General features: G+C 47.8%; 1 protein-coding gene across 3 annotated transcripts in view; it reads right to left on the reverse strand.

Annotated features, from left to right (window-relative positions):
- Positions 1 to 20123, reverse strand: part of R3HDM2 (R3H domain containing 2) — a 121393-nt gene that overhangs the window by 54927 nt on the left and 46343 nt on the right. The gene's annotated exons all lie outside the window — the stretch shown is intronic.

A 20123-nucleotide genomic window follows, 5' to 3' on the forward strand; every position in this document is an offset into this window, starting at 1 on the left:
AAGCTAAAATGCTGATGTAACCACATGATTCCAGGTGGTCGGGCCTGTAGTGCTTAAATCTTAATCCAGCACTGACTGGAGGCATGAATCCCTTGACATCCAGAGGATCACCCTTAGAGGGCCTCCAATACACACAATCCAGTTCGGTCCACCCAGACACGCACCACCTATGCTGTAGAACACGGTAATCGGCGCTAGGCAAACCGGCTTTATTTCACTCAGCGCCATTTGCTGCAGCGATTCCCTGAAGGCGCAAACACACTTTCGACAGACGTGTCATTTTGCTGGCAACTTCACAAGGTGCACTGAGGGTAAACTGAAATGCCGCTAATGCAAAGCACACCCCATGGCCTAGTGGATAGGGAGTGGGACGCAGGAGACCTCGATTCAATTCCTGTCTCTCACTGGCCTGTTGAGTGAGTCACTTAAAAATCACTTCTTCTCCCCGTGCCTCAGTTTCCCCCTCTGTAAAACAGGGACAATGATACTCATCTTCTTTGTAAAGTGCTTTGCGAGCTATGGACCAAAAGAGCCAGGTGTGATTATTAGTATTAATATATTGTTAGGTGGAGATTTACTTTTCCTGCCTGCTTAAACTTTCTCAAGGGATCAGTTCAGAAAGTCGGCTCTGAACTTGCAGTTTGGAAGAGACCAGAGGCAGCAAGGGCAGGGCCCAGTGTATTCCAAACCCATGCCGCCCCCTTTCCTGCAGAATTTGCTACAGACGCTTTTGATTGACAACATGCAGACAGCCTGAAGCAACAGAACTGACGGAAGAGTGTAATGCTTCCAGTCATCAAAGTAGATGTTAACTCTGAAACCTAATAACAATTTAAGTCAGCTTTGTTAAATGGGTAGGTAATGATGCTCCAGAGCAAATAACTTGAACAGGCTGCGTCTACATTTGGGGGTGGATAAATCACCCACGAAGGACGACAATGCTTCTGAAATATTGTGCCTGCATTTGCAGTATGCAGCCTGATATCTGTCCTACTGATATACTGGAAGGGGATATACAAATGGGAATGCTGGCTAAAAGGCACAGAACATGTCTGCACTGGGACTGAGACTGCTTGAATACAAAAAGCCTACATTTAAAACCTAAAGAAGAGCTCTGTGTAGCTAGAAGGGTGGTCTCTTTCACCAACAGAAGATGGTCCAAGAAAAGACATTACCCTCACCCACTTTGTCTCTCTAATATCCTGGGACCAACATGGCTACACCACTACTGCAAAAAGCTAAACAAATGTAAGCTTAGAAACTGGATGCACAGCTGACGTTTATCCACTTGTTTTAATCATCGCTTTGGCAGAACGTGGCTGAAAAAGAGTCAAATACAACAAAGATTTATTGACTGTTGGCGCTGCACGGGAATTGATAATATTCACTGGCTAATTCAGCCTCATTCCACTTTAATTTGTAGCACTGCTGAACATGGAACACAGGTTTCACTTTTATTGCAGCTACTGGCCTGGCAATACCAAACATTTAAATACTAATCACTAGTCTGAGTCCAGGAACAATTTCCACGTCCCAAGCCCAAGAGGGAGAACGTTTTACTCCTGTTATTTATTTATGCAGGAGATGTGGAAGGTTCTAAATTAACACGCTAATACATCTTTCATTTCACAGTTACCCTCCCCTAATAATGTCACAGTTACTGGTTCAAATTCATTCTGGGGGATATTGGGGAAAGGAATCTGGCCATCAGGACAATGGCCATTTTATAAGCAGGCTCCCGTTGAGTTTGGCGCTGGGTGAAAACGCTGAAAGATAACTGCTGATCCTTCTGGCAAACGCAGGCCAGAAATCCAGAGGCAAAGGTTTCGGGAATTCATATGTAATGGAAGCTCTCTGTGAACCATAGAAGGGACCTCATAGGTCATTTAGTCCAGTCCCTTGCACTCAAGGCAGGATTATGTAATAACTAGACCATCCCTGACAGCTGTTTGTCCAACCTGTTCTCAAAAACCTCCAATGATGGCGATTCCACCACCTCTCTAGGCAATTTGTTCCAGTGCTTAGGTCTGGTCTATACTACCCGCCTGAATTGGCGGGTAGAAATCGACCTCTCGGGGATCGATTTATCGCGTCCCGTCGGGACGCGACAATCGATCCCCGAATCGGCGCTCTAACTCCACCAGCAGAGGTGGTAGTAAGCGCCGCCGACAAAAAGCGGCAGAAGTCGATTTTGCCGCCGTCCTCACAACGGGGTAAGTCGGCTGCAATACGTCGAATTCAGCTACGCTATTCACGTAGCTGAATTTGCGTATCTTAAATCGACTCCCCGCTGTAGTGTAGATGTACCCTTAGCCACCGACAGTTAGGAAGTTTTTCCTAATGTCCAACCTAAGCCTCCATTGCTGCAATTTAAGCCCATTTCTTCTTGTCCTGTCCTCAGAGGTTAAGGAAAACACGTTTTTGTCCTTTTCTTTGTAATAAGCTTTTATGTACTTGAAAACTGTTATGCCCCCCCTCAGTCTTCTCTTCTCCAGACGAAACAAACCCAAGGTTTTCAATCTTCCCTCCTAGCTCATGTTTTCTAGACCTTTAATCATTTTTGTTGCTCTTCTCTGGACTTTCTCCAGTTTGTCCACATCTTTCCTGAAATGTGGCGCCCAGAGCTGGATGCAATACTCCGATTGAGGCCTAATCAACACGGAGTAGAGCGGAAGAACTACTTCTCATGTCCCAGAATGATGATCACTTTTTTTTGCAATAGTCTTCACTCATATTTAGCTTGTAATCCACTATGACCCCCAGATCCCTTTCCGCAGTACTCCTTTCTAGGCAGTCATTTCCCATTTTATATGTGTGCAACTGATTGTTCCTCTCTAAGTGGAGCACTTTGCATTTGTCCTTATTGAACTTCATCCTATTTACCTCAGACCCTTTCTCCAGTTTGTCCAGATCATTTTGAATTTTAATCCTATCCTACAAAGCACTTGCAGTCCCTCCCAGCTTGGTATCATCTGCAAACTTTATAAATGTACTCTCTAGGCCATTATCTAAATCACTGATGAAGATATTGAACAGAACCAGACCTAGGACTGATCCCCGGGGGACCCCACTTGTTATGGCCTTCCAGCTTGACTGTGAACCACTGATAACTACTCTCTGGGAATGGTTTTCCAATGCAATTACAAGCTAGGACCTTGGCAGAGAAACTCTAGGCTTGCATGCAAAACTAGGAGTATCATTTATTATGAATTATTTGTACAATAGTAGCACCCAATTGACGTCGAGGCCATATTGCGCTAGGCACTGTACACACAGGGTTTGTCTCCCCTGCAATCTGAGGGTCAGTGCAGCTTGGGTAGACATACCAGCCCTAGCATGGCTAAAAAGAGTTGCGTAGATGCGGCAGCAAGGACTTCTGCATTGGTCAGCAACACAAGTGCATAGCTAGGGCCTGGAAGGGCTCCTACAGCACCACATCTACACTGCTGTTTTTAGCCAGATACAGCTAGGTTGGGTACATTTACCTGTAATCAGCTGGCTCTGCAGCAGAGATATACCCACACAAAGGGCGGGATAAAGGAAGAATTAGTATTGCAGGGTTTGGGGGTTTTTTCAGCTACAGGATTTAAATGCCAGCTCGATCCACTTGGCTGCCAGTGCAGTGGTTTCCAGACCGTGCAATTCCAGGAAAATCCTCCATGTACCAGGAGCTCTGTAGCACTCCAAGGCAAGAAAGCCGCAAGGAAACCGAGCCAAGCTCTCTGGCTGGGCCTTAAGAACCAAAGTGAGCCACAAGTAACAAAGGGCAAACGTGCTCCAGTCGGGTCTTCAGTCAGTTTCAACCTTGTCCTTGATTTGTACCCATGTCAGTTTCAGAATTGAAGTTCCTATGTACTAGAGCAAAAGCGAAATGGCATGACTGAAACTGGGGTGTGCTGAAAACTGTACGCTACCAATTTTACATTCCAGGGTTTTCCTGATCCTCCTTGCAGCCTGGGGAGCTTGCACAGTCAGCCTGCAAAGAGCCAGCTTAGAGCAAAGGGGACTGATTGGGCCTCTCGGCTTTAGGGAGCAGCCTGCTTTGCCACACACTGTTTCTGGGTTCTTGCGTGTTATAATTCTGAATCTGAAGAAAGGAGTCGGGTTACGTTGTAACCTTCCAGTGACTGTAAATTGCCCCTTTTCACCGGCTCCTGGCAGCCAAGAGTGCAGAACTGCCTAGGCACAGATCTGCCCCTGCCATGCCCCACTCCCCCACTGGAGCGGCTGGTTGGGAAAACAAAGGAAGGTAGCGGAGGAGGGGCAGGTTGCTGCTAACGGGACTGAACTCTCCTGACTGCTGCATGCACAGTATCACCAGTTATGTTATGTGGCGGACATCTCCATCTGCGGCTCTGGATGTTAAGATGGGCACCAAGGGGATGCTGAGGGGAGAGCCAAGGCACCTGTTATTGCCGAGAAAGTAAACAGTCCCAGAGGCCACTGCCTTGTTGTGGTAGGTTTCATTTCGCAGCAGGAAGGCTACAAAAAACCACCAGCAATCCCATAAGCAACTTTCTAGGCAGCCTGCCGAAGAGTGGCAAAGTGAGGATTCACCAGTTCAGCTAAGGTTCTCTCCTCACCGAGAGGCAGCAGTGGAATAAGTCCCTTCCAGAGATCCCAGCACATGTCTAATGCCATGCCCCCTGCGGCCAGCTAGCTGGCACCAGCTCTGCACCTCCCAGGCTATCAATTCTCTGCCTGGTGCAAAGCTCTCAGGCGCAATCTGTCGTTCCAGCCAGCCCCAAAGGCCGATGCAGAAGAGGGTCTGAAACCAATCTGGAAAACGTACTGCAGGCTCCCAGCCGAGGGAGCTGCAAACCACCCTGCCCTGCACACAACTCACATGTGTCCATGAGGAGCCATTCAGGTCTGACTTTCTCATGAGGGGCACCGGCCGGAGGTGAGGCCTGCCTGAGCCTGCTGTTATTTACTAGTGTTAAAGGGACACCTGTTTGCATTGGATGGATTGGTAACACTCCCCAGCCAATCACAACAAGGACTACAACCGTCTGACACCAGCTTCCTTTGGCAGGTGTCACCTGGAGGAGATGGGGGAATCACCTCTCCCCTGCCCCCCCCCCCAGGTGTTTTCCTCCTGCTGGAAGGTTCCAACAGACCAAGGGCATTTGCTCAAAAGAACAGAATCGGTATCCAAAGGGACGAGGGAGACGTTATTTGATTTCGAAGTTCAATATCCTTCCCCGGGAGCTGGAATTCTGTTGGGGTCGCAGGCACGCAGGAACCAAGCACAGCACCTCTGGCCCACTGGGCTGCACAGCCAGGAACTCAGCCCCTTCGCATTCTTGATCTGGAAAAAACGCGGGGAGAGGGTGGCTCTGTGATCCGTAGGGGCAGTTTAGAGGTCAGGACCCTGCAGTGGCAAAAGGAGACCTCCTGGGCAGCTTGGCTGGATATTCTGTAGCCTGGCACTTTATTTCCAAGGGGAAACATCTGCACTTAAATACGCGAGCCACCCCACTGCAACAGAAACATCTCCCCCCACCAGCAGCGTATCCAGGTGAAGGACAAGGGGGCGGAATCTTGGCCCATTTGCATCAGAGGGAGGAGGGAGTCTGCTACATATGTCTCATTCACAAAAGATCACCATGTTTATAGCCATTAACTATACCAAAACCAACCATCCCACCCCAAAACCCGAGTCCTCTAGCATCTCTGCTCTGCATGCAGATTCAAAGCAGAGACATTGTGTTCTGCTGGTGCGTCTCATTAAAGGCTCTTCTAGAAGAGGTTTCCTTTCTGTGTGAATGAATCAGCCCCGCTCCCCCAGGACACGCGTGGGAGGCAGCGTAGGAGGTGGCTGACATGATCCGCTGTGACAACCAGCGACTTGCGGAGAAAGTGAAAGTTCGCAGGGCTGGGTGGATGCACGGGGGCGGGATGGGAAGTGGGGGGGAATGGGAGGGGCAGTGCCGAGCTGCTCCTCACAAGGGAGATGAAATGATTACGTAGATACATCATCAGGGAAGCCACAAAATCTGGGTCAGGAGAGAATACAATGAGCGGCAGGAGGAGAGGGAGCTGCTGTCAAATTTGTCAGTTTGGTTTTGGGAGCTGGCAGGGTAAACAGGCCAGCTAATGCAGCAGCAGGGTCCTTCATGCAGGCCTGTTTGGGGTGGGGGTAGGTGCACATTTCCAGATACTGCCCTCCTGCCTAAGACAGCAATAAACTCCATCTAATGTCCTGCCGGTCCCTGCTGCTGCTCACCAGGGGTTCTCTGAGCACTTTGTGAACACCAATAAACGACATTCAATCCATGCCAAAGAACCACCTCCCATGGGAGGCAGGCCCAGCCTGATTCTCATTTAACACGTGGGGAAACTGAGGCACAGAAGTCACGTGACTTCCCTCACATTGTCACACAGCAAGTCAGTGACAGAGCCAGGCTCTCCCAGCCCTTTGCTCTGAATGCTAAACTAGGGCGGAAAGGATGTGAATCAGAAAGAAGTACTTCAGCATTTACTAGTTTGGAGGGGCCCAGTTTGCAGGGAGTGGCAGGAAATCACATATAAATGGGATCAGTTAGACTTGTTTCTTACTGGGCTTACAGTGATGGGTTCACATCAGATTCTGCAAGTTACTTCATGGCTGGAAACTTGCCTTGTTTCCTTGTCCCGGGCCAGGAACGTGGTGCTAGGGGGATTCTAGGGAACTCGGATATCTCTGCAGATTTCAGTTTACAGCATCGAATACTGAACTGTTCAGTGCAATCCAACTTCTGCGTGTTGCGTCTGTCCCGCAGCCTTCAACGCTTTCCCGAGCAAACGCAAAGAGGAATCAAGAGCTGTAGGGGTGAAACATTGTCAAAGGAGATGGGGTAAAGAGGCACTGAATAGTTCAGGCAGAGACACAGCAGGAGGCTGCAAAGGAGAAGGCTCTCACGCCAGCCATGGTGAGGCGGCAGAAAGGAATAGAGAGACGGCTTGATGCCAGATGTCGGATACAGGACCAGAGAGGGGAGCCATGGGACTGGCTGGGAAAGGCCCCAGCGAGGTGTGTTTAAAACAAGTTCGCTTTGACAGGATCCTGAAACGAATGGGAAGCCAGTCAAGCTGTCTGAGAGGAAGGTGTTCGTGCTTTCTGGGTGTATGAGAGAGGAAAGGTGGCAGCATTCTGCACCTGCTGGAAACCAGACAGCGGGGACTCCACTGCAAGAAGCTAAGAAGCCCATTGGAAAGTAGGGCTTGTCTTCCTGCTCTGGAGTGCGGCATCTTGGATTCTCCATCGCTTTAGGGCCAATGCAGTAAGTTGGCTGGGCCATTCAGCACACTTCTCCTGCATGCACGGAAAATGCTCAACCAGGTTTCAAAAACTAAACTCATGCACACAAGATTAGCCAGTTATTACTTTCAAAGGATCAAGTAACCTTAACATGTGGTGGCAGGGGGTGGAGGGATCTTTCCAGGGCTTTTAACTCTCATTTCTCTTCTGTGTTACTCTTGTAATTATTTTTGCCTTCACAGGCCCGTTATGGACCAGCAGAGCCTATTCTTCACACCCAGACCTAGCCTACGCTTCTGGCTGTGTGGTAGGAAAATGTTGTTTCCAGGGCAGACAGGACTGTAGCCACCAGATGCCAAGGAGAAAGCCTGGTACTTCTGAAAGAACAGCTGCTTTGGCTAACCAGGAAATAAAAACACATCCCTTTAAAACGGGATCCTTGGACATAAAACCGAGCCAGCCATTCCTTCGGAAGAGCGAAAATGCTCAGAAATATGCAACCCACATGCCAGCAGCTTATGTGCTACCGCCTCAGCGCTGGAAAGGCAGTACACAGGCCAGCCCAAGCAAGTGGGCAATCAAAAGTTTGGTTCTGAAGCCTGGGCAGTCGGGCTGTAAGGGTTTGTTCATTCAAAGGCAGCTTTGCTAGGGAAACTGATGCCCAACTGCAATGAGGAAAAAAACAACCCTCCAACAAACCTTAAGAGAGACGAGAGAGAGAGAGAAAAAATCTCCTCCTTTGCCCCAGTATGTTATTTCCTAGCTCTATATAAGGCTTTGGTATTAATGTCGCATATCACTGAATAAATACACCCTGCAAGGTTAAATGACGACATTCTCCCGTTCTGCTTGCTCATTGGCCTCCGGGTCGGCCAATCTGAATCACGGCTCCATGGCAACAGGCTCTATCACCAGGAGCAACTCGACACATTTTTTTTATTTAGCAGTTTAAAAAAAAAAAAAAAAAAAAAAAAACCAGAAACTGCTGCAAATGTCTGTCATGTAACAGTTTGCACAGGAAGGAGGCGGGCAGCAGAGACACAGCACGCTGCAAATCTGAGGCACTGGAAAAGCATCTGTTCCACTGGCGAATGTACTGCCCACCGCTGAAAGCTGGGTTGAGCAACAGCGATATTAGCAATATTTCACTGCCTACGGGAATTTTCAGTTTCCCCCATTGCAGCCACTGGTAAAACTTTCACTGTGGCAAAATTCCACTAGAACGTGCATCAAGAGGCTGTTTTGGAGAACTGCTGTCTTCAGCCGGCTGTGGCACCCGATCGTAAAGGGCTCACCCCCAGCCCTCTGTACAAATCAAACCTTATTTGGGCAGCGCAACGTACCAGGAAACTACTGAAGCAAGAGCTTGAAAGCTAATGAGAGAAGTGCCCTTATAAGACGCCTTTTCTGTCCCATCCGCCTGTCTGCCTTCCTTAAAAAGAAAGGAGAGTTTCCACCAACAGGGAGCGGGGTTGGATGAAGGAGGAATATCCCACTACATTAGAAAGCTTCAGAGCATCATTCTGAGAGAAGGCAAACACCCCGGTTGTCTCAGTGCAAAGCCTTGGAAAAATGACCTACTTGGTGACATAGCCAAGATTTTCTCCATCTCTTCTGAACCCCTCTCCTTGTTCTTTTATAGATGTTTGAAAACCAGCTCTTTCTTTAAGAGATCGTGTGCCCGGTAAAAAGATGGAGGCCAGATGTCCTCCACGGCACAGGCTCCTGTTACTTAATCGTCGCTTTAAGTCTTAGTGGCCCCCATGACGACAAAGGTGGATACTGTGGAAATGATACTGCAGAGGGTTTCGGCTTCAAGTGGCAGAACGAGCCGCCGGAGGTGGAGGACGGCTTGTTATATAAGTGCCTATAGAAATCACAAGTGAGGGATGGGAAGTGCAGCTGATCTAAGACATCTAGGAAGAGATTTAAGCTTTCCATGAGACGTCAATAGGTTTCCAGCATCCACTGAGAGGAGCCATAAGTTAGATATCATGCGAGTGTATTGGGGATCAGATTTCCTATTCCCCAACTGTACTTTCTACGTCCCCTTCATCAAAGGGTAGCACTCACGTCTCCCTAGCTCCAGCGTTCCATCTGTCTCACAAATGATGCTATCGTGGACGGGGGAAATGAGCTTTATTCCCACAATGTAGGCCTTGTGCCTCTTTAGTGCAAAGCCTCGGTCTGAGCAAAGAAGCCCCACTGGCCCCTCTACAGACCCTACATTTGCTGCTTACGCTGCGGAGGGGGCAGGAAGCAATGGGAAGCTAGATGTGACCCAAGAGGACGTGTTCATTTCTAATGGCTGTGTTCCTTTGTGTAACATGTAGGACATCCGACTCCCAAAATTACTTGATGGCCACCAAGGTATTCACACTGCATGGGTAACAGAGATACCAGCCTCCAGCCAACCACGCGGTGGCTGGGCCCCCCCATCTAGGAATGCTTACCAGCATTTAACCCTTCAATACCCAGGGTTGTCAGCAGTCTCCCCTCCCACGAGTTCATTCTGTACCAGGAAATCCAGTGTCTTTCCACCCACGAAGAGTTAATCTGAAGTGACTGGCTGACAGAACGCATAAGACTCTGAACCTCCGAGCCCCTACAAACATGTTACAGCTGCACAGTTCCATTAAGCAGAGCCTGCTTCCTTTCATCTAGCAAGCCGGGGCACATCTTGAATCCATCTTTGTACAGATTACGAACCGAGGCAGAAGAGATGAGCTCTGATAACGTTACGCTGGGGAGACAGGACAGAGCAGCCGCTCTTCCCAATGCTAGCATGCGAATGCCGATAGTCTGACTATGCCCCACAGGGCGGTCCTCTTCCACAGGTCTAAACCGCCTGCTTAACTAATTAGCACGACAACCAGGGATGAGGTGCATTATGGGAAGTGCCCAAATTATTGCCACGATGGCTCTTCCTGGTTACGCGTTAAACACGTGGATTCGTATTACTTGGAATAACTCAAGTGATGTAATTTTGTGAAAATAAACTATTTCTGTTACCTGGATCAATGCAAGCACTAAGAATCAGGACAGATGTTAACTTGCTGCTCATGTAATCCATTCTCTGACATTCCCAGCATCAAGGCTGCTAAAAGAATTTTCTTGTGATACAAAGACATCAATTGGGCCACAACCATAGAGGGGTTTGCCACATGCATTGGTACTTGAGCACAAGGGGGAACCGATAAATATAGAGCATAGTTGTCCTGTAGGCTAATGAAAGTCAACTTTTGGTAGCCCATCAATTCACAGCCAACCACGTATCGGATGGAATAATAGTTTAACCAAGTTATTAGCAATTGCACTTGTTCAGAGTCTGTCATCCTGTGAATTGGAAAAGCTGCCGGGGAGCTTGGCACAAACCACGGTTCCTGGACCTACACGTGTTTTCAAAAGGAAAGTTTAATACGGAGATGAGCTGCATGAGTTAAACAGCAGATTGCAAATTCCCCAGAGCAGGGAAAATGTCTCACAGGTGTGCAAAATACCTCACCCTCTTAGGGGCTGTATAAATATATAATAACGATTATTCCCTTGCTGGAAAATAGACAGCAGCAAGTATACAATGCATGTATTGAATCGTTACATTCATTGCCCCAAAATAAATATTTTGAAAAGCTATTTGAAGTACGTCTACACTGCAAAAGAAGATCCTCATCAGTGAATCGCAGAGCCTGGGTCAACTGACTCAGTCTCATGCTACAGGGCTGAAAATAGCGGTGTAGCTGTTCCCGCTAGGGCTGGTCCCTGGGCATTCAGACCCACCCTCTCATCGGGTTTCAGAGCCCGGGCTCCAGCCCTAGCAGAAAGGTCTACACTGCTCTTGGTAGCCCTGCAGTGCAAGCCCAGTGAGCCTGAGCCCGTTGACCTGGGCTCCGAGACTCGCTGCCACGGGTCTTTTTTTGCCGTGTAGACGTACCCTTAGACAGGGGTTACTGCTGCTGTTCATTTCACGGTCAACTCATAAAAACGCGAGGCATATAGGGAGCATGCAGAAAAGAAATGTAGCAGCAGTCGAGCCATCTCAAGCTGCAAACTCATCAGCCCTCACAAGACAAGCAGCGTCAGGCTTGGACAGCATGTGGATGGGACACACACACACACACACACACCCTCCCTTAGGCAGGCAGAAGCTCTGTAGGGAGAGGTGGAGGTGCTCCTCCCTTTGGGTCAGCGTTACCCATTTGATCGCTGATAACACTGTAAAGGTGCAAAACCGCAGGACCCCACATGGTGTTGGAGACTGCTGGAGCGGTCAACCTTCGGATATCGATCTACGTTTTTCTCTCGTGCCAGTCACTGTGCTATCTGAACACCAAGACAGACTCAAGGATCTGAGCGCGTGCAGTCATACGAGTTCCCATGGTGCTTTTCACAGGGTGTAAAATTCCAAATTCTGCAACTCCGTTCTCGTTCCTAATTCCCCTGCAGTTTTCAACTCAATGCTGGCTCCTTTGTCACTTCCTGTCCCGAACAGTCATTGTAGTATTCCCGTACACCTGCACACAGCCAGCTTACGTTCCAGAGAGGGCTGCATTTCAGTGGCAAGACAATTCCCTTGAATATCTTTGTTTTTAAACTAAGGGCTGAAGAAAAGATCACAGGCACGGAGGAGCACACGGTTTGGACAGACACAGCCTTTAGGGAAGGATTTATTCAAGGGATACTCTAGGAAAGGACAGAGGTTGATAAAGTACAGGTAGGAACTGAAGAGAAACAATCAATCAAACAAGAGTCCCATTCAATTACATCACATCGAGGCAGATAACTACATATTGACAACTTTTGTAAATGCTTGTATACAAATGCAAGAAGTCAAAATGCTAAGATGGGTGAACCTGAGTGCCTGGTATTAAATAAGCATATTGATAAAACAGGCTTCACAAAAACTTGGTGGAACAATGAAAATCAATGGGAGACGATAACACCAGGGTACAAAATATATAGGAATTACAGAGCAGGTCGCACTGGTGGGGGAGCGGCACTACCTGTGAAAGAAAGCATAGAGTAAAATATAGTAAAAACCTTATATGGATCAAACTGTGCCACAGAACCTCGATGGACAGAAATCCCCTGCTTGAATAATTCGAGTGCAGCAATAGGAGAGTACTACTGACCACCTGACCAGGATGGTGACAGTGATTCTGAAATGCTCAGGGAGATTAGAGAGGCTACAAAACCAGGCACCCAATAATAATGGGAGATTTCAACTATCACCCAATTGACTGGGAAAATGTCACCCCAGACCGGGATGCAGAGGAGAATTTTTAGGGTACATCTACACTACAAGGGGGAGTCGATTTAAGATACGCAAATTCAGCTACGTGAATAGCGTAGCTGAATTCGACGTATCGCAGCCGACTTACCCCGCTGTGAGGACGGCGGCAAAATCGACTTCTGAGGCTCTCTGTCGACGGCGCTTACTCCCACCTCCGCTGGTGGAGTAAGAGCGCCGATTCGGGGATCGATTGTCACGTCCCAACGGGACGCGATAAATCGATCCCCGAGAGGTCGATTTCTACCCGCCGATTCAGGCGGGTAGTGTAGACCTAGCCCTAGACACAGGTTCCAGGAGTAGTTGCTCCAAGTAGCAACAAGGGGAGAGGCAGTTCTTGATTTAGTCCTAAGTGGTGAATATAGCTGAACCGCTCAGCGATAGCGACCATAATGTAATTAAATTTAACATCCTTGTAGGGGGGAAAATACCAGAAGAACTCACCACAGCAGCCTTTCACTTCAAAAAGGGGAACTGCCCAAAAACGAGGAAGCCAGTTAAAGAGAAATGAAAAGGAGCAGTCACAAGGGTGAAATACCTGCAAGCTGCATGGAACCTAAACATGCTATCATGGCTCAACAGAGTAAAAGAGGTGGTTGGAGACAAAAAGACATCCTTGAAATATTAGAAGTCAAATCCTACTGAGGAAAATAGAAAGGATCTTTAGCTCTGGCAACTCAAGTGTAAAAGTATAATTAGGTAGGACAACATTGTTTTTCGAAGAGCAACTAGCAAAAGACACACAAACTAAGAGCAAAACTTTTTTTTAACGTACATCAGAAGCAGGAAGCCCGCCAAACAACCAATGGGACGATTAAGATGCTAAAGGAGCACTCAAGAAAGATGAGGCTGTTGCAGAGAAATTAAATGAATTCATTTGATGGGTCTTCAGGGCTGAGGATGTGAGGGAGATTCCCAGACCTGAGCCATTCCTGTTCGGTGACAAATCTGAGGAACTGGCCCAGATTGAGGTGGTTTTGGAACAAATTGATAAATTAAACAGTAATAAGTCAAGAGTTCTGCAAGAACTCAAAGGTGAAATTGCAGAACTACTAACTGTGCTATGTGATCTATTGCTTAAATCAACCTTTGGCAGATAGCCAATGTGATGCCGATTTTATTTAAAAAAGGAAAAGAGGCGATCGTGGCAATTACAGGCAGATAAGACTCTCTTCAGTACCAGGCAAACTGGTTGAAACTACAGTAAAGAACAGAATGATCCGACCCACAAATGAACGTGATCTGTTGAGGAAGAGCCAATACGGCTTTTGTAAAGGGAACTCATGCCTCACCTACCTATTAGAATTCTTTGAGAGTGTCAACAAACATGCGGGAAAGGGTGAGCCAATGGATATAGAGTACTTGGACTATCAGAAAGCCTTTGATCCCTCCCCAAAGGCTCTTAAGCAAAGTAAGGAATCATGGGATAGAGGGGCGGTCCTCGCATGGATCAGTAACTGGTTAAAAGATAGGAAACAAAGGATCCGAATAAAAGGTCAGTTTTCACAGTGGAGAGAGGTAAATAGCAGGGTCCTCCCAGGATCTGCACTGGGACCCCTGCTGTTCAACATATTCATAAACGATCAGGAAAAAGGGGTAAACAGTGAGGCGGCAAAATTTGCAGATGATACAAAATTACTCACGATAGTTAAATCCAAAGCAGACTGCGAAGAGTTACAAAGGGATCTCACAAAACTGGGTGACTGGGCACCACAATGGCAGATGAAATTCAATGTTGATAAGTGCAAAGTAATGCACATTGGAGAAGATTATCTCAATACACATACAAAATGATGGGGTCTAAATGAGTTATCACTCAAGACAGATCTTGGAGTAATTGTGGGTATTTCTCTGAAAACCTCTCCTCAATGTGCAACTGCAGGCAAAAAAATCTAACAGAATGCTAGGAACCATTAGGAAAGGGGCAGGGAATAAGACAGAAAATATCACAATGCCACTATATAAATCCCACACCTTGAATACTGTGTGCAGTTCTGGTCGACCCCTCTCAAAAAAGACACATTAGAACTGGAAAAAGTACATAGAAGGGCAGCAAAAATGATTAGGGGCATGGAACAGCTTCCATATGAAGAGAGATTAAAAAGACAGGAACTGTTCATATTAGAAGAGATACAAGTAAGGGGCGATATGATAGAGGTCTATAAAATCATGAACGCTGTGGAGAAATGTAGAAGATAGCATTATTTATCCCTTCAAATAACATAGGAACCAGGGGTCAGCCAAAGAAATGAATAGGCAGCAGGTTTTAAATGAACATAAGGATGTCCTCCTTCACACAATGCACAGTCAACCTGTGGAACTCACTGCTGAGGGACATTGTGAAGGCCAAAAGTATAACTGGTTTCAAAAAAGAATTAGATCAGTTCATGGGAGATAGGTCCGTCAATGGCCAATAGCCAAGATGGTCAGGGACACAACCCCGTGTTCTGGGTGTCCCTAAATCTCTGGCTGTCAGAAGCTGGGACTGGATGACAGTGACTGGATCACTCGATAAATTGCCTTGTTCTGTTCACTCCCTCTTAAGCATCTGGCACAGGCCATGGCCAGAGACAGGATACTGGGCGAGATGGACCATTGATCGGACCCAGTATGGCCACGCTTATGTTCTGAGCTCGCAAAGTGTTTGGGAGATCCCGCTGGATGGGAGAAGGTGCCACACCAGTGCGAGATTATTATTTTGATGGGATTAAGACGTGTACTAACCATCCAGCCGCATGCCTGAAAATAGCCACTGCCGTGCTAACCCGCCTGTGGGAGAGGAAAGGACATTGCAGGGAGGCAGCATACGAGAGCGAGATGGCCAACAATGACAGGCAGGGACTCGAGTCATTTCCATGCCCCAGAACCAGAACCATAAACCTGAGCTGGGCTTTTAGCAGATGGAAACTCAGCCAAACTCATGATAAAACGACACCTCTGCCATTCTGCTCATGTGCGGGGGGAAAGGTCGGCCAGAATCCCCCATTTTTCTTCCCAAAGCCCCAGATGGAAGGGTAGGGCTGGCAGGCAGTCCCCATTGAGAAGTTTGCAGCTCCTGCAGTGGCCAGGGTGCGGGGTGTCCCTGTGCTTCCTCCCTTAAGGAAGGAGTGTGCTGCTCTCCCACCCAGGCATCGTCTGGGCCACCAGCAAACGCTGATCCATTGCACTGCCTTTCTTGTTCATTTCAGAAGGTGCAACTTACATCCCGAAAGCCAGGTCAGGATCTGGCCCTGTACTGCTAGGTCTAGGGAAATGGGGCTGGCGCACATTTTAAGCCTAATTGCAGTCTGGCTAGTTTTGCCCCCACAATGTTTTGGGGTGGGGCAGGGAAGTGACTTATCTCCAGGCTGAATTTGTACTTTATAAACCTCCATGAATAATGCAGGGATAACATCAACCTTCTGATGCCTAAAATGGTCTCAAGTGTGAACACAGTATTTAGCTTGACAAAGTGCCATTTAAATATAGGCCTCTGCAACAATAGAGCTCTTCTCCCAAAGCACGGCAGCTTGAACTGGTTCGGTCACAGATTTCAAAGCACCTGGATTCTTCCAGAGCCGTGAAACACCTTCCTTTATTAAGTACTGAGCAACAACAAGAAATAATCATCCAGAATCTTATCATCAACCCCAATTTTAAACCCAGAGGCTCCACGAAAAGCAGAGACACATGCAAACTCCCTCTTAGCAGACCCTGTTGGTTCCCTCACAGCAGGATGGACGGAGGTCAGGGAATAGGCTCAAAGAGGGAATAAAACAACCTGACACGTGCAAAGCAATTTCCTCGTCCCTTCATTTCTGTGTTCCCTTTCCTGCTACTGCCACAGTCCGAGGACATCCCAGCCTGTTTCGATGGAAATGGCTGTCGTCACTGAATCTGGCTGTGAGATCAAAGGGAGGGGGATGAGCTGCCAGGGAAATCCCATTTCCAAACATGAATCTTTGATTTATACCACGAGTGGCAGGAAGATTCGCACGCAAAAAAGGTAGCTGGGATTCAGGATCAGCTGTGATGCATTCCGAGCGCCCAGCTCTCCAGGCTCCTAATTCCCTGAGCTACCTACAGACCAGCCTCTCAAACCTCCCTCGTATTAGTCCCAAAGTTACCTGCGCTCCACACAAATACGGCGCTCCTCTCACCTTTAGTGCTCAAAATTGTTCGACTCATTAAACTGTGGCACGGATGAGATTTTCACAAGCACAACCCACCAGTCACGCATCTCACTCCCAGCAAAAGCCAGTATGATTTGGGTGCTTGACTCCCACTGGTGTCTTTGATAACCTCTCCCACTGGGCCCCCCCATGGGCATTTTGTCTTAGCACCACAAACCATAAGAAACTTAACATGATGGGGTGAGGGTGGACTCACAGCTATGCATAAGTCTGACCAATGACATCCCTGCAGAAAATCCATTCCGAAAAGGTACCTGTTAGCCAGGGACATGACAGAGATTTCAAAGCGGAGCGCATAAACACTTGAGAGAAGACAATTCTACTCCCCAGGCCATAACACAACAAACTGCAGCAGCTCCTTATACTGCACGCACCACGGGATTGTCCGGCACTAGGGCTACGTGACATTTTCGACTCCTAATGTCTCAGGTGCTTTGAATTTTTTCTCCCCTCTGAGATGCCAGATTTGTCTGGGATTTAATAAATTCTTTGCCATCTATAGCACTTTTCATGCAAGGATCTCAAAGCACTTTGCAGTTGTTATTATTTGTAATACCACAGCACCACCTGAGAGCCCCAGGCATGAGCCAAGACCCCACGGTGCTAGGCACTGTACAAACCAGTGGATGGGTAACGCTTCCCCTCCTTGGAGAGGACCGCACAGGGGGACAGACACAGTCCCCAGCACTAGTCAGGAGCCACTCAAGCTTAAGGCCTAATTACTTAGAAAAACGGGATTGTTATGGTGGCCGTGACTATGCAAGATCGAGGACTTCACCGTGCTCGACCCTGCACAAACAGAGCAACACGCGCGGTCCCTGCCCCCAAAAGACCTTATGAGCTACATAGACCAGACAGACAAAGTGAAGGGATCCGTATTCAGCAAGCAGAGGCAACAAGAGGGTGGTTTGCCAAAAGAAGATGGGTTTAAATGATGCCAGAAAGAGGTATTTAAATCATATTCTATTAGTGGGGTTATAAGGTCTCCTCCTAAAGCACACAGGGATTTTGGGGTGAGAGCTTCCCCCCCTCCGCCTGATCTAAAGTCTTGGATTTGGGGGAGGAGGGGGGAGACAGTTTAAAAAAAAAAAGTGGATAATTAAGATGGACATCAATGAGGAAGGACCAAGGTTTCCTCTAACTGTGGAAGCTGTAAATATCGGTAGCCAGCTCCTCCCCGGGTTGCGGCACAGGACAGATCTCTCCATATCACACCAATTCTCCTTCCCTATCACTGGCTATCACTGTGCTTGCTCACAGACAGGGGAACTGCCATCCCTGACGTCAGAGCAGCGATTAATGAGGGTTGTCCACCACAGGGGTTTCCTGAAAAGCTAGCAAGAAATTATCCACCTACTTTCTACAGTGTCAAGATTCACTAAGCCAGCTCTGCTCTGCATTGGGATTTCTTTAACCCTTCCGAAGCTGGAATGTCAGTCCCTGGCATGGTTCCCCCCCCGCCAAGCGTCCTATCTCCGTCAGACAGCCCCAGGCAGAATTCCCTCCATCTGAACCAACAACAGAAACAGACTATACCAGCTAGAAAGATGCTTGCAAACGCCAGGTTGGCAGCTTGTTTCGGGAAAGGGAGAAGGGTGTCTAAGAGTAAATACAGCTTTTAACCCCTTCCTCCTTGAGAATCGAGCAGGCTTTCATGTGCCATGTCTGTGCCAATTGGAACTGTATGCTCAGCAAGGTAAAGACAACCGGTAGAAAGAACCAGCCAAGCTTCTACGTACCAATACTTGTACAGCCCTGATTCTGATCAAAAGTTCCCTGACTTCTTCCCAGCTATTGAATGGGAAGATGCAAATGACAGACACGCACAGACTGAAGGCCAAACTTCGTAGCGGCAACCCTGCAGAAGATGCCTGGATAGCTTTCAATTAGGGGATTATACGGAAACAAGATTGGGGTTGAGTTAACCACAGTTGTTAAAACCTTCATGCTGTTTAAGCACCATATGAAGTGTGCCAGCCACTGGTGAACTTTTGTTGAAAAAGAGGGTCTAGGCTCCAGCACCTGCTCACCCCCAAACCTCTCCCCTTCTAGGGCTACTGCTCCTACTTCATAATACTGTAGCAGAAGATAGCTCTTAGCCACTGGACATTTTAGGTAGCCACCAGGTATCGCAGCAACTACAAATGACCAAGCCACGGATGTTTTCAAAGGAAGATGCAGAAATGGAATAGATCAAGGAATAAAATCCAGTGCTGAGATGATGAGAGGGGGGAAAAAACAGCTGCAACTTTGTAATGCCAGGTCCGGGAGCTGGGTTTGAAAATGGAAGGGGGGGAATAATCCCAGTCCCCCCCCCCACCCTTGCTGAAAACCTAAGCGATTGCTGAAGTGTCACCATTCAAAGCAGCAGCTCCAGGTGATGCTCACAATTCTACATTCTGGGGCTTTTTCAAATTAAAGAAACCAACCAACTCACCTCGTTTTCAGGGGAAGAAGGAAAGAGGTCCATTCAGCTACCAGCCCTCCCAGCTCGTGCATCATATTCAGCAGAACCAGTTCTCAACACTGGCTCTAAAGTGGAGAGAGTGCCATCGAATGGGATTTTCTCCTATATTTTAAGGCAACTCTTTGGAAGAGGTGTGGGGAGGTTTGGGGGTGCAGAATAACCCCTCATGAGTCTGTTAATATCCAGCCCAACACAACAAGACATTTATGATGAGAAAAATCTTAGCCAGAAGAGGTGGGGAGGGGGGGAAACAGCCCTGTAGAAAATCTAACTGCATAACTTAGCCTGAATATGTCAAATGGCACACAGCCAGCCAACTAGTCAATTGCTCACATCCGAACAGTCAACATGCAGCTTTAATCCAAACAGCCCCCTCTGCCCCCCGAAATTTAATTTGGCAAAGGGGGGGGCTTCTCTTTTTAACTTGAGAAGAAATTGCCAGGAGCAAGGTGCACGAATGCGCAGCCAAAACGCAACAAGACTTGATAGCCCGGCGTGGGGAACTCCTTAATGACATGGAGGAACGCAGTATGTATATGGGGGATTCCCCTGTTTCCTGGAGCTGCATCCACAGCATCACAAAAGAGGAAGGAGAAAGCCTCGGCGCCGGCTCACAACCCCCGGCATGAAATACGGACATCAAAGGAGGAGAGACTAGAGAGACTCCTGCACCAACCTGAGCATTGAACATTTCTGTAACGAACCCCATTCGACCAACAGAAATCCTGACACTCATTCACCACACTGGAGCGGTACAGAAACCGTCATCATTTAAAACGCTATCAATATTATATTCTGTATCTAGAGAAACGAATCTCCGGTGGTCTCTCTAGCTCAAATTCACCGGAGATTTTATTCTAAAAATAAACTCACCCCAGTGGTTCTGCACTCACCGCAAGTCATCTATTTCCCGTTCTCAACGGAGACTTCATCGCCAGGACCGGTTCTAAAGGA

Source organism: Malaclemys terrapin, chromosome 23 (assembly GCF_027887155.1).
Source record: "Malaclemys terrapin pileata isolate rMalTer1 chromosome 23, rMalTer1.hap1, whole genome shotgun sequence".
In the NCBI taxonomy this organism is placed as follows: Eukaryota; Metazoa; Chordata; order Testudines; family Emydidae; genus Malaclemys; species Malaclemys terrapin.